The sequence below is a fragment of the Equus przewalskii genome, chromosome 13 (genome assembly GCF_037783145.1).
Source record: "Equus przewalskii isolate Varuska chromosome 13, EquPr2, whole genome shotgun sequence".
NCBI lineage: Eukaryota > Metazoa > Chordata > Mammalia > Perissodactyla > Equidae > Equus > Equus przewalskii.
In genome coordinates, this window is record NC_091843.1 from 26,079,557 (window position 1) to 26,093,353 (window position 13,797).

At 52.2% G+C, this 13,797-nt stretch overlaps 1 protein-coding gene across 4 annotated transcripts in view; it reads left to right on the plus strand.

Annotated features, from left to right (window-relative positions):
* The first annotated feature begins 10,274 nt into the window (after positions 1-10,274).
* TNIP1 (TNFAIP3 interacting protein 1) overlaps positions 10,275-13,797 on the plus strand; it is a 51,088-nt gene continuing 47,565 nt past the window's right edge. For 3 of the 4 annotated variants that reach the window (XM_008517213.2, XM_070570419.1, XM_070570417.1), the window contains exon 1: positions 10,275-10,536. The gene's annotated coding sequence lies outside the window, so the exon portion shown is untranslated. The remainder of the gene's footprint in view (positions 10,537-13,797) is intronic. The other variant, XM_070570414.1, reaches the window with a different exon arrangement.

The following is a 13,797-nucleotide window of genomic DNA, read 5'->3' on the forward strand; positions in this document are numbered from 1 at the left end:
TGAGTGATGTGTGTGCTTTGAATGGTGGGGTGTGGTGCCAGGTGCCAATTTGAGTGTTCTGGGGGAGGGGAGGGAGGAGTAAATATCTTCCGGCCAACTGACAATCCTGCCATTTCACCACCCACCTCCATCCAGGTTGTTGTGCTAGAGCACTGAACCTGGAGTCCAGATACCTGGCTTCAGATTTCCATCTGCCCCGCACTTGCTTTCTGGCCTTTGATCAATCTCTTTCCCTCCCTCTGTCTCTATTTTCTCATCTACAAAATGAGACGGCTGGACAAAAAGATACTGGCTTTCTCTTCTAACATGGATGTTCTAGGACGTCCCTCCAAATCCTTCCTTTACCACTTCTCTCTTTAAATAAAACAGAGACATACAGACAATAAGCACATTTCCAATGGGGATCTGTGTTTTGGACCGAGAACCTGCAGCCTGGGTTGTCCCCATTAGAGCCTGGGGTGTTAACCTGCCCAGGAGTGAGTTCCATCTTCATGCTCTTTCCTGGGAATCCCAAATGAGAGTCAGAGCTTGCATCCAGCCTAGGTAGGCTGGCCCAGCCCGCTCTGGGTCTCAGGTCCCCTCTCCTCCCTCTGCGGCCTGGATGTTTCTCTGCGGTCTTCATCCATTACAACCAAAACCAGACTTCCTCTTTTGAACTCTTCAAGGGCACCAGATGCGATCGTGATCTGGGGAGGCCTGTGGAAAGTTTCCACTTCGAGAAGATCACTGATAAGCAGTAGACTCGACTGCAGTTTCTCTCTCTCCCTTCCCCCAGCTCTGTTTCTGCTCTGAGACTTGGATCTAAAGTTGTCCAGCGACCCTGGCACGAGGTGCCTGCTGGCTGGAGGGCTCTGCTCCCTATCCTGGCTGTGTGCCTCATCCTGGCATTTCAGCGTGTGTTTATTGTAGGAGCTGTGCAGGCAACATGGGGGGTGGGTGGGGGGGAACTTGCTGGATCTGGTCTTGTGTGACCTTGGACCAGCCCCTGCGCTCACTGGGCCTCAGTTTCTCCATTTGTACAGTGAGGGGTTGGACCCAGCAGTTTTGAAGAGCCCTGTCTTCGTTTCTGACATCATGAGGCTGAAAGTAAGATAGTTCACCTTGTTGTGTCTTCTCCACTTCCTTCCCTCCTCCAGGCTGTGAGCACAATCCCCATGACGGTCAGCTGACAGCTTTTTTGGGTGTTTGCCCAACTTAATTTAACTATTACTGAAAGATAAATTAAAATGGTTCAGAGCTGGGGAGTCAGACCTTTGCCATTGACTACCTGTGAGCATGTCATCTCTCTCAGCCTCAGTTTCCTTGTCTGTAAAACAGAGCTCCCAGTTCTACCTGTCTCAGCATTTGTAGGGTACATGAGATGATGCACGGACCTGCTCAGCAGGGTCCTGCCTGGCTGAATTCAGCTGTTGGCACTACCAGCCCTGAGCCAGGCCCCGTTGTAGGAGCTGAAAGGTGGCCTCCAAGATGTTTTCCGAGCTTTGTTTTCAAGAAGTCAGTCCACTGCAGATCACACAGGCATCCAAAGACAAATTAAAAATATGTACCAAAGGCAAAATAGGCTGGGAGTGGAAAGGAAAAGTGATGGAATCTGAGGAAACAGAATGGGGATGCTCCGGGAGGCCGAGGGGAACATAAAGCGGAGAAACCAGGAATTTCTGTAACTCCTGGAAACCAGGAATGAGGATATCTCAACTGAGCACTTGCCATGTACGAGACACTGTTCTAACCCCTCAACGTGCAGTTTTCACTTAATTTTCAGTTCCAGTGGGTTGCATTCTGGGATTGGCGGGTAGTGGGAGGGAGCCCTCAGGGTTTGTGGGGTGAAGTAGATGAGATCAGAGATGGGAGTTTGCATCCAATTATAGCGGACCTTGTATGTCAGGATTTTATCTTAGAACCCAGGAGCCTTTGGAGGTGCTTGGGTAGGGAAAGTGTGCATCTAGCCATGCGCTGAAGAAGAATGCACGCAGGAAGGAGGCCAACTGGGAGGCTATTGCGACAATCCCCCTGAGACCCAGGTCCTGCAGAACAAACCACATTTTTTTCTTGGAGCTGTGGCAGGGGAGGGAGTAGCCACTATTCTGAATCTGAGGCACGTCATTCATTCATTCATTCATTCACTCGTGCAGCCTGTACTTATCAAACGCCTCCCATATACATGCTATGTACTAGGTACTAAAGTTAGACCGTCGTGGTGCTAATCCTTAAGAGTGTCCATTCAAGCGTCCCTCCCACGCAGCTCTCTCTGGAACACCACTTTAAATGACACCGGAGATTGCTTCTGTGCCAAAGGTCAATGGAGAGAAGTGGTAGGGACTAAATTAAAACTAAAAGGAAAGAGAAAGCAGAAGCCCAAACCACTGCTGTCTCAAAGTGGGAGAAAAGGAGATGGTTGTGATGTTCTAAGTGTGGAAGGGGCCTTCAGAAATTCTCACCTCCCTCCCTCAGTTACAGACAGACAACTGTCAGTTCCACAGAGAGGAAGCCACTGGCCCAGGGTCACAGAGCATTTTAGCAGCAGACAGAACTGGACCCCTGCAGTCCTGGCCCCGGTCCAGTGCTTCATAAACACCCTGTTCGTTCTCCCATGGTCTTCATTCTTCCCCTCTGAGGGGGGCTTCAACCCGGAGTCATCCACTCTCGCTCCTCACTGCTCCCCCTCCTGCCTCGAGCCACGCATTTTCCCTTCAGGACAAATGCTCTTCAGAAGCTCTGGATTGGGATGTGCCAGCCTTGGTGTTTGGGGCCTCAAGGAGATGTCTGAAGGAAGTGGCTGGTCGATGGGTTACCCTTTTAACCTGAGCCGAGGGCAGCTGTCTGGGAATTGTCACTGTCACATTTCCTGCTGCTGGAGAGCAGTGTAGGAACAGTTGGCTACTTAAATCTTCGTGACATTTACCGAGCGCCAGCTTTGCTGAGAGCACGGGAGGAGCTTCTCGTCGGAAGCCATCACTTCCCTTGCATTGTGCAGGAGTGGTCACCCCCATCCTACTCATGAGGAACCTGAGGGTCCAAGTGGGGAAACAAATGGCCAGAAGATAGAAGCAACACATCATGGATTGACTGAGCTGGAAATGGTCTTAGAGATCATCCAAACCAACCGTCTTGTGTCCTAAGTTTGGAAACTGAGGCCCAGAGAGCAGGATTGTGTCCACGGCGTTAGGAAGGGCGAGATCTGGGGCTAGCACCTGGGGCTCCTGATTCCTGCCCTCTCTGCTGACACATCCTCTGTGTCCTCGTCTTCCTCTTGATGGCGGAAGCCAGGCTGAGCTGAGAATGGGTGTCAAGTTGCCCAACCCAAGTTTCGGAACCCAGAAGTGTTAAATCGGGGCTCTGACATACCTCCCCACTCCCCTCAGACCTCAGGTTTCCCAAGGCAGACTTCCCCACTTCACAGAGTTAGGCAAGTGGGGAATTCTAGTTCTGTAACTGAGCCCTCCACTCAGTGTTAGATCTACGGAGGCAGGCGGGCCTGGATTCAAATCCTAGTCAACTACGTGGAAGTAGATAAGTCACTTGGCCCCTGTATGCCTTGATTTCTTCATCTGTAAAAGGGGAGTGATAAAGGTTTCTATCTCTCTGGGTTGCTGGGAAGATTGAATAAGGCAGTGTTCACATATCCCTAAGCACACTGTCTGGGACATAGTAAAGATTCAGTAAATATCAGCTCTTTGTCCTTAGTAAATAGGCTGGAGTCCACATCATACAGGAGAAAGACTCAGAGAGGGGAGGCTCTCTCAACAGCCTCTGATGACTAGCGTGATTAGAGATGTCCTTTAGAAACACGTTTCTGGGGGCCAGTGGCGGGAGACCATTGGACAGGCTTGCAGTTAGTCCCCGGATGTGGAGGGATGAGGACATGAGCCAGAGGGGAGGAAGCGGAGGTGGAGAAGAGAGAAGAAAGTCATGGGGCAGCAAGAAACCAAGGGAACCGCCCCACCTGCTAAGGGGAGTGAGAGAGGGAGGCAGATGTGAAGCCAGGTGTGGTTACCTAGGAATCCAGGGGCAGGAAGTGCTTTTAAAGGCAGGATGTGAGGCCAAAGGCCCCTGGTGCAGGCCATCCCGCTGCCCTCCTCTCAGCTAGGCAAGGACTGAGGAAGCCCTAAACCAGAGCCATCTGGGAATGGGCCCTTCCCCCAGGCCCAGCTGTTGTAGCAGTTTCCAGAACGTGCATTTCCTTCTGTAGGGTGGTCCCACCCCTTCCTCCCAGCTATCACCGTCTGCCTATTGTGCTGCCAGCTGCCAGCAGAATCCCCTAGTGGCTACTCCACCGAGATGGCCATGGACCTTGAATGGGAGATAGCCATGGGCAGGGATGGGAGGGCCTGACAGGAGAGCAGGGAAGGTGGGGGATTGACATAGAGATCCTAAGCCTGTGCTGGGCCAGCGATTTCCATTCCCACTTTCCCATACGTCTGGCACACACTCAAAGCCCATAAAAACAACTTATCACACATATACAATTCCAAATCACTGCCAGTCACCCCCACAGGGACACTATGTACACCCAGAATCAGAAACAGTGCCAGTAACACCCAGAAACACACATTGTCGACCACAGAGGAAAATAAAGTGATTAGACCCACATACACACTGCTGGTCACAAACAGAATGTAGATTATTGTCCACGCACATCCTACTGGCCACTCAGGAAATGCCTCGCACAAGTCCCCAAACGTGCTTTTCACACACATTGGGCATGTAGACACTCACACTTCTCTGGGCACACAGCCTTAGCGTGCGGCACACAACTCCAGAAGTCAGTGACCTGCCTGCTCTTGTGCACTTTCTTCCATAGGAGAAACAACCAGGCTGTATGCAGGGCAGACTTTGGGCCTGACTGCCCTGACTTGAGCTCTGGTCCTACTTGCCACCTGCTCTGGGAGGCAAGTCCAGCTCCCTGGAGAGCCAGGCAGTAAGGGGGATCAGCTTGGAAACAAGTGGAATCACTGGGGAAGGCTTCCTTGGGGTAATGAGGCTCAAGGTGAGTCACATGTCAAGAGGCAGGAGGGAGCAAGAGATTTTCTTTCAAGGGCCTCCATCTCGGTCTGTTCCCCTTTCTAGGAGTATTCTAGAAGCTGGCGTGAAAGGGTTAACAGTGCCAGCTGCCACGCCCCCTACTGTTAGCCCTTGATAAACTTGAGGCTGGGATTTGCCCAAGGGGAGGCAGGGTCACTACCTCCTGGATGCCTTTTAGCTGTTCCCAGGATAAACTTCCCCAGGTGAGTGAGATGGAAACCTAAAATGAAACTTTGCTAGACTTCTCGGACTCAGCGTCATGACTGTCACCCCGGTCGGCAGCAGCAGCAGCCCCATCTCCTCATCATCATTGCCTCTCCCTGAGGGCTGGCCTTCCCTTTGGGTTGGAATGTACTGCCTTCTCTTGGGCGAATGTAACTTCCTCTCACTGGGCCTCAGGCTCCCAACTCTCCTCCTTAGGAGGTGTTTCAGGGACCAAATGAGATTAAGCATACAAGGAGCCTGCACAACGCCCGGAACCCTGGGAGTTTCAGGCCCCAGTTCCCTGTCTCTCCCAGTGCCCTTTCTGCCCTTGCCCCTCTTCCATCCGGGGGTCCAGGTTAATTGGAATGCAACATTTGCATAGACATGAGACCTCACCCCGGGGAATTTCCCCTTGGTGACCAGGCTTCCTTTCTGAGGTCAGGCCACATCATCAGACATTGCTTCTTCCTCTTCAGCTCCCCCCGGGCCCGGCTTTGGCCCCTGTTGTCTGGCAGGTGTAGGTCTAGGCTCACAGATTTAGTCCCATCCTTTCCCTTGGGTACTGTCGGAGAGGGTGGGAGTGTAGAGGGTGGGCTGGGGACCTGGAGCAAAAACAGAAGGGACGGATACTTGAGGAACAGAGCAGGACAGCAGGCAGGAGGGGGTTGGGAAGCCTGGAATGTAATGCCAGCTCTCAACAACTCTCTGCCTGACCTTGGGCCCATGGCTTGCTCTCCCCGGGCCTTGGTCTCCCCTTCTGTCCAGCCAGGGGGTTGGCCAAGACAATCTCTAAGCTTTGTTCCAGATCTGATGGGCTAAAAGCCACTTCCTTTAGCAGAACAGTCTTGCAACATTTGTCCTTGGATCTTCTTCCTTTGACAAGAACCTTGCAACATACTGCCCTGTATCTGTTTCCTTGGAAAGCACAATTTTTCAAAATGTGTCCCTGAATCCCATTTTTCAGATGCTAACAGAACTGCATGTACCTCCTCTCTTCATGGTGGGTTGGTTTGAGTTTTAATTTTCCTTTCACATCCACCACGTATAACGTTCTGTGACCCACAAAGAGTGGGATGGAGCTCTCCTGTCTCCAGATTCTAAGATCTGTTGCCCTCATGGTCTCTCACCCTGGTGCTGAGAAGTCACCTTCCCTGGTACAAAAAGGAGGGCAGTGAGGTCCTGGGACCACCTGCACCAGAACCAACTGTTAGAAGGGCAGCTTGGAGAGCAGTGGTCTCAACTTTGAATCACCTGGGGAGCTTTTTAAATACCAATCCCAGGCCACCCCTCCCTCCCCAAGATTCTGATGTAATTAGTCTGGGGTGGGGCCTGGACATCTTTACTTTCAGAAAGCTCCCAGGGGATTCTAATGTGCAGCCAGGATTGAGAACTGCTGATGCAAGGCCTCACCCCGAACCAAATGGATCAGATGATTCTGATGGACACTGAAACTGACGAACCCCTGACCTATGAGATTCTTTGTGAAATTACCCTAATGGGCACCCCGTCTATGCAGACAGCTATTCGCAGGGTTATAGATGGTCAAAGAGAATTGACCGCCTTTCACAGTGGAGGAAGATGAGGGACAAAGAGAGGAAATTACTGCTGAGGTCACGTAGTGAGTTAGTAACAGTAGTGGGCCTGGCACCTAGTAGATGCTTATGGACTCAAAGCGTTTTTGCGAAAGTCATGGATTTGATGCTTGGGTGGCCCAGAGAAGCACATTACATTTGGTACCTTCTGCTGGCTCACGACAGTGACTTCTCCTTGGCTGCCCGTAGACCAGCAGCTACTTCTCACTTTGGAGCTGGAAGACTCAGCTTAGGGAGCTTGGGCTTCTGGCACCCGGCTAAGTACTAAGATCACTCCTGGGAACTTATTATAGATGCTGCCTCTAGGGCCCCACCCCCAAGAAAGTCTGATATCTCAGGTCTCTGGTGGGAGCCAGAAATCTGCCCAGAGTCTTGGGCTAGGTCCTAATGGCATGCGGAGTTTCTATCCTTAGGGAGCTTTCCACATAACTGGTGAGTCAGGAAACCCTTGGAGTCAGAGCCATTCATTCGTTACACAAATATGGATTGACCATTAGGAGACTGGCCCAATGCTGTTCCCACAACATCAACAACGAGACCAGAGATGTCAGGGTGGGAGAGGTGGGGTTGGATAACAAAGCATCAAAGGAGTGGGCCTGGGAGAGTTTCCCCGTGTATATCCAAATTTCATCCATCTTTTGAGGTCCAGCATAGGTCTTCTCTCCTCCAGGTGAGCTCTGGAAACTACCTGAATTAAACTCCAGCTATGCCAGTTATTAGCTATTGGCTTAAGCCACTATGAGCCTCAGTCTCCTCCTCTGTAAAATAGCAGTACCGATCTCATAGGGTTGTGATGAGGAATGCGTGAAATAATTCATTTAAGAGCACTTAGTACTGTGCCCGGCACATGTTAATCTTAAACATTAGCTATTAGTGTCATTGTGTCCTGACCATCTTGGCCTGACCTGATTTCTCCTTCTGCTGAACTTTTGGACTTTCTTACAGTGTCGGAAGGGAAGGCTTCCTTAATGATTATCTAGTCTGATTCCTTCACATTATAGAAGGGGAATCTGAGGACCAGAGAGGGGAAGGGACTTGCCCAGGTCCGCACAGCAGAGCCAGGACTCAAACTCAGCTCTTCTGATGCCCAATCCAAGGGCCTCTTCTTCCTTGATGTTTATCCCAAGGCCTGAAGAGGGAAGGCAATTTCAGAGAATTCATGGCCGGAAGAAGGATGAGGTGGGAGAGAAGGTGGAGAAGCTGATTGCTCTCAGCACTGCAGCAGGGAAAGCCCAGAGCTAATCTTCCGCCAGAATGTGTAAGCCAGGTGGTCCTAAGTGGAGATTCCAGCTCTTGTGGGTCCAGCTCCTTGAGCCTCCTTAGCCTTCAAGGCCCCTCCGCCATGTAAGACTCCATCAGTGGGAACTGGTCGAAGCCGGGGTTCATGAACTCACAGAGGATTTGTGATAATTGTGGCCTCTGATGAGAAAATCTCATGTATAGAGGGCGTATTGCAATCCAGGAACATAAGGGCTGAATGACACATTGTACTGATGAGGAATCTGAAACTCCATTTCCTCAAGGAAGGGACAGTCCTCAGTTTCACGGAAGGCTCTGGATGACCCAGGGGGCTGATCCCAGGCCCCCAGGAAGCCTCTCAAAGGGAGCCAGGGACAAGATCTCTCTCCCTGATGCTGAGTCCTGCCACCAACCCAAATGCCTGTTTCTGATCTGTTGGGGACACAGGTGAGGGAGGCCCTGCAATCTGGTGTGAGATGGCAGAGAGGGGAGCATCTGACAGCGTGGGTGTCCCTGCAGAGAGAAGGGTCTACGTGCAGGGGAGCATATCATCCTTTGTGCCTGGTCCAGCTCAGCGACGGGTGCTGTTAGCCCTGTAGAACTTCCTGCCGTGATGGAACTATCCGCACAGTCTGTACGGTGGCCACTTGCCTCATGTGGCTATTGAACATTTAAAGAGTGGCCAGTGTGACTGAGGGACCGAGCGTGGCGTGGGGAAGAGCACTGGATCAGGAGTCAGGAAGTCCCTCCATTTACTCACTGGGAAAGTCACTTCCCCTGTCTAGCCTTCACTTCCTCATCTGTGACATGAAGCCCTTGGGCCTGGAGGTCTCTTTAGCATTCCCCGTGCAATCCCAACCTGAAGGGCAGGAAGCAGCTGAGGATTGGATTCAGCGGACCCTCCCCTCCCCCGCTCCCATCCTCTACTTCCCGACAACCCTTCCTCCCCCAGGGATCAACGTGGCCTCTTGTGACCTGGCCCTGCTTATTTCTCCAGGCCCACCTCTTTACTTCCCTGTTGCCTGCTTCAAACTCCATGCTCCACTCAGAGTGAACGTTTTTCAGTTCCCTGAATGTACTCTCTCTTCTCTTTGCATATTCCATTCCCTTTGCTGAGAACACCCTTCCTTATGTTCTTGCTTGGCTACTTTCAGGTCTCAACTGAGGTGTTACTTCTTCCAGGAAGACTTCCCAGATCCCCAAATCCCAACCAGATGCTCCCTTGTCCAGGCTGCCTATATTTCTCCTGCCAAAACACACCTCTACCACCCTTTATTGCAATTACCTATTAATTTGCCTACAGGCCCCAGAGCAGTGCTACCCAGTAGAACTTTCTGTGATGATGGAAATGTGCTATACATGTGCACTGTGGTAGCCAGAGTGGCTACTGAGCACTGGGAATGTGGCTGGTGCTTCTGAGGAGCTGAACTATTCATTTTACTTGATTTTAACTAATTTATATTTAAATAGCCATGTGTGGCTACTGGCTACTGGACTGGACAGGGCAGCCCCCGAGTCTGAGCTCTGAGTGGGCAGGAAGCTGGTCTGACGCCCATTCCTGTATCCTCAGTGGCCTATAATGTTGCTGTAAGAATGAAGAAACTCTGGAAGCACGAATAATCGAGAAAGGCCAGCTTATCCAGATGGGCCCCTCCCAGACCCTCCCCAGGCATCTTTTCTGAACATAATGAAGCGAGACCTTCTGTTTGTAAAGGAGTCAATAGTTGACGAAGGATGTCCGCAAACCCTCATTTTATTTTAATTACTATCGCAGGAGGCAGGCAAAGCCGGGCTCATTATCCCATTTTACAGGAGGGGATCACTGAGGCTCAGGATGGGGAAGGAAGGCTCCAAGCACCAGGTGGCTAGTGCAGAGCTGGGCTGGTCCCTGGCAGGTAGGCTGACATCCAAATGAGACCCAGCACAGAGGAAAGGAGGGGGCTTTTCCTTCCCTGTGGAGATTCCGTGGAGACTAAGTGGAAACAGATGGATAGGAACGGGGCAGGAGGATGTGGCCTGGCCATCTGGCAATTTCCTCAGGACTCTGGGCGCTGGAATCCCCCAACTCAGGCAAAGGAAGAAATAGAGGTCCTTGGGAGAACCCAGGGGTGGCGTAGGGTGGGCAGGCCAGGTGGCCCCTGGGCCAGTTACCAGGGCAACCCCAGAATCATCAGGCTTCCAGCTCGTCCCCAGAGCCCCCTCCCCTCCCTGGAATTCACACAAGCGACAGTCAGTCTGGGAAGTGACAGGTGGGGAATTGACAAAGGGCCCTGTGCTCTGCCAGGGGGCGGGATGGGGCCTCAGCTGGGCCTTGTGGGGCTGCCTGGCGGCTGGCTCCTCCATCTCGGGGAATTCCCCTCCTGCCTAAAAGTCAGCCCAGCCCAGCCCTCCTTCCTGCAGAAGCACAGCGAGCTGAGGAGCCTTCACAAGGCCGCAGCCCCCGCCCGCATGCACCCTCGTCTCCTCCTGGCCTTCCCAGGTGAGTGACCCAGCCCAGGACAGGGGAAGGGCTTGTTGCACAAGGGGGCCGGAGCCACCAGACCCTCCCAGCTCTGGGCCAAGAGCCACCGGGCCTCCCGCTTTCCTGCCAGCTGGGGTCAGCTGCCTCCCCGCCCAGCTCCCTGGCCCCCAACCCAGGGCTTGAGCTCGGGGCCTCTCTCCCTCCTTGCCTGGCCTCATTCTCCTCTTGCCTCTCTCCCTCCATTTCTTATTTCCTCTTCCTGCCCTCCTCTTCTTGCCCTGCCTTTACAGCCAGTCTTTTTCTCTCTAGTCGCCTCTAGTTTTTCCAAAGGGTAAGAAAAGAAAGGTCTATTTTTGTCTTATCCTTCCCCCAAGAAAAGGGAGTAGGTTTGCCAGCGTGAATGCGGATGTGTTTCTGTGTGTGAGAACAAGTGTCTGTGTTTGTGAACGTGTGTCAGACCTACGGAGGTGTATGTGTGTCTGTCCGTGTGAGCCAAGGTTTGCGAGCGTGTTTATGTGAGTGTGTCTGTGGGTGTCTGTGAGTGTCTGGGTCATGATGTGAATGTGTGTGAGTTTTTGAGGCTGAGTGTGTGGGTGTGTGTTGGGCCCTTTAGCCATCTAAAGCTAGACAGGAAGAGACCAGGTGGGAGTCTCCCCCAGCCTCCCTTGGGAACAGGATGGAAGGTGGGACCCTCCTTAGCACTGGAGCAAATGGATTTCTGGAGCACTCTCCCACCTGCTTGACTCCCAGGGCTGCTGGACCTTTCTTTAACGGAGAGCCCGAGGCACTAGGAGTGGGTGAAGGGCTGGCAGATGGTGCTGATGCGGCCACCTCTTTGATCACAAACAGTCCACATTTTCCAAAGCTGGTCAGAGGCCCAGCCCAGGGAAGTCCCTGGCTAGGATGGGCAAGGAGTGGAGGCCAAGTCACTGTCATAGTGGCTTCTGGGCTGGAGAATAATGGAAGGAGACGCGGGAGGGGCCCTAGAAGAGGGAGCCTGAGAGAGGACATGGGGTGAGGCTGATGGAGGAGTGCTCTCAGGGCTCTGTCAGGGCTTCCCAGGATTAGGAAATGCTCTGGTTCCCATGGGTCTGCCTCCTTCAAGGGCTGGGCCCAGCCTGGCAGACCTCTTCCCTCTTTCAGGAGAATGACAAGCAGCAAGTTTGGACCCAAACCCATATCTGGCTTGACACCCTGACCTGGAGACAGGGAGGCCTGGGGCTCCTAGGAGCTGTGGGAGGGGCCTGGCTAGGCTTCGTATGCTGGAGGCCGGGAATTTCCCCAAGTGTCACTGTGCCCTTTCCTCTCCTCCAGCGGTGCCCTAGAAACCCTAGAGTAACAGGCAGGCCCAGGAACGCAGGGGAAACATTTGGGATGGAGAGAGAGAGGAATCCAGGAAAGACCCTAGAGAACAAGTAGGAGGAATGCCTTCTAGGCCCGGTGCCTCTGAGAACACTTTGTGAGGTCTAGGGCAAGTTCCTCCACAGCTCCGAGCCCTGGGGGCCTCGCTGGAAAGAGGAGATAAACAACCCTGCCCACCCTACGGGGCTGGTGATCAAAATTATCATTGTTGCCTTTCAATGATGCCAGGCACTGTGGCATTTCGTTCTCTCTACTCTGTGCATTGGGCACTGTTCTGGCCTTCATGTTACTGAGGAGGAAACAGGCAGAGAGCCATCACGAGGTATAAGTGGCTGGGCTGTGATCTGCCCAGGTCTGACTCGAGCCCACGCCCTAACCCTTACCCAACAGGCCTCTTGGAGGAGGGGCAAATGGTGGGTATTATATGGTCTAATTCACCTGAAGGTGCCAGATGGATGTGAAAGGTTATGGATATCTTACTGCCCTCGTAGCCTTCCCTCCTGCATTTATTTGGGAGGGAGGTAGGGAGAATTAAAAATACCTTCTCTGGCTGGGGGTGGGGAGCGGGGACTGTAAACTCTTCACTTATTTACTCCTTACCAAAAAATATGATTACCTAGTACAATTTCAGTCAACATCATGTGCTTGACACGCAATTCTCATTTAACTATCACGGAAATCTCGCTCTCATAAACACACACACCCAACACTGAAAACCACCTAGAATCCACCATAGGGTTGTAGGGTTTTACATTCCCGAGATTGCCTCAGGCTATGGAGACGGGCGACCAGATCTAAGGAAGGGACCCAGGCCCAGGATTGCTCTTTTCCTAATCCAGGAGCTGCTCCCCCTGAGTTTCATTTACCCCCAGCCAAGGCCCTGACTCCCTAATTCAGCTGATGGAGAGAGGCACGTGCTTGCTCGCTTTAGGATCTCCATTGCCCACCAGTGCCGGCTGTGGAAATAGTGCTCTGGGTTCTAGTCCCGAGTGCTACTTGCAGACTCGCTTTAAGACCTCCCTCTGGCAAGCCCCTGGCCCTCTCTGGCCCTCAGTGGCTTCATCTCTACGAGGAAAAGCCTGGGTTTGATCCTTTCTAATGACTTTTAGGGACTGGTATTTTGAGTTCTACGTCTTGCTAGCTGGCAAGACTCCATAGCGTAATGCTTAAGAGCATTCAGAGTTTCAGAGCCTGGGTCTTCATCCTCCCCTTACCTGCTGCTGAATAAGACCTTGTGCAAATGATCAAACCCCTCAAAGCCCCAGTTCCATCTGTGAAATGGGGATGATAGTGGTACTGACCTCAGAGGGTGGTTGGGAGATATGTTATGTAAAAGTCAGGCCTAGCACACAGCAAATACTCCATAAATGTTACCTTTTAATGTTTTTAATATGCAGCCTCCACTCCTCTTTAGGCACTTGATTTAGAGCTCATTCAGTTATAGGTGGGTTTTTTGGTGTCTTTTTTATTTCCCTGAAATGTGGATTTAGGTCTGACTCTGGAGCAGCCTTGGTGGACATGGTAGAGGGGGAGGGAGTAGGGAGCAAAGTTGCGTGCTTGAAAACAAAACAAAATAAAACAAAACACAGGCCTTTTGATTCTCCTCCCTGGTGGGGCCTTGCTCGGTGCTTGTCACCAATCTGGAAGAGCAAGAGGTCCCCAGCTGCCTGAGTCCCTCAGCTCTCAGCGTCGGGCCCAGCTTCCTAGCTTGTGAATCTCCTTCCAGATCTGGGGATGGCAGGGGATGCCCGGCTGGGGGCCTGTTTCCCACCCTGCCAGGCCCCCAGAGTCTAGGGTTCCATAGAGGATGTGGACGGTGGGATGGAACCTGGGAGGTTGCATTTCTGGGTTTAAAAGTGAAGTTCTGCCCAATGCATGTAATCCACATCTACTAATGATACTACTGTCATTTCTTGA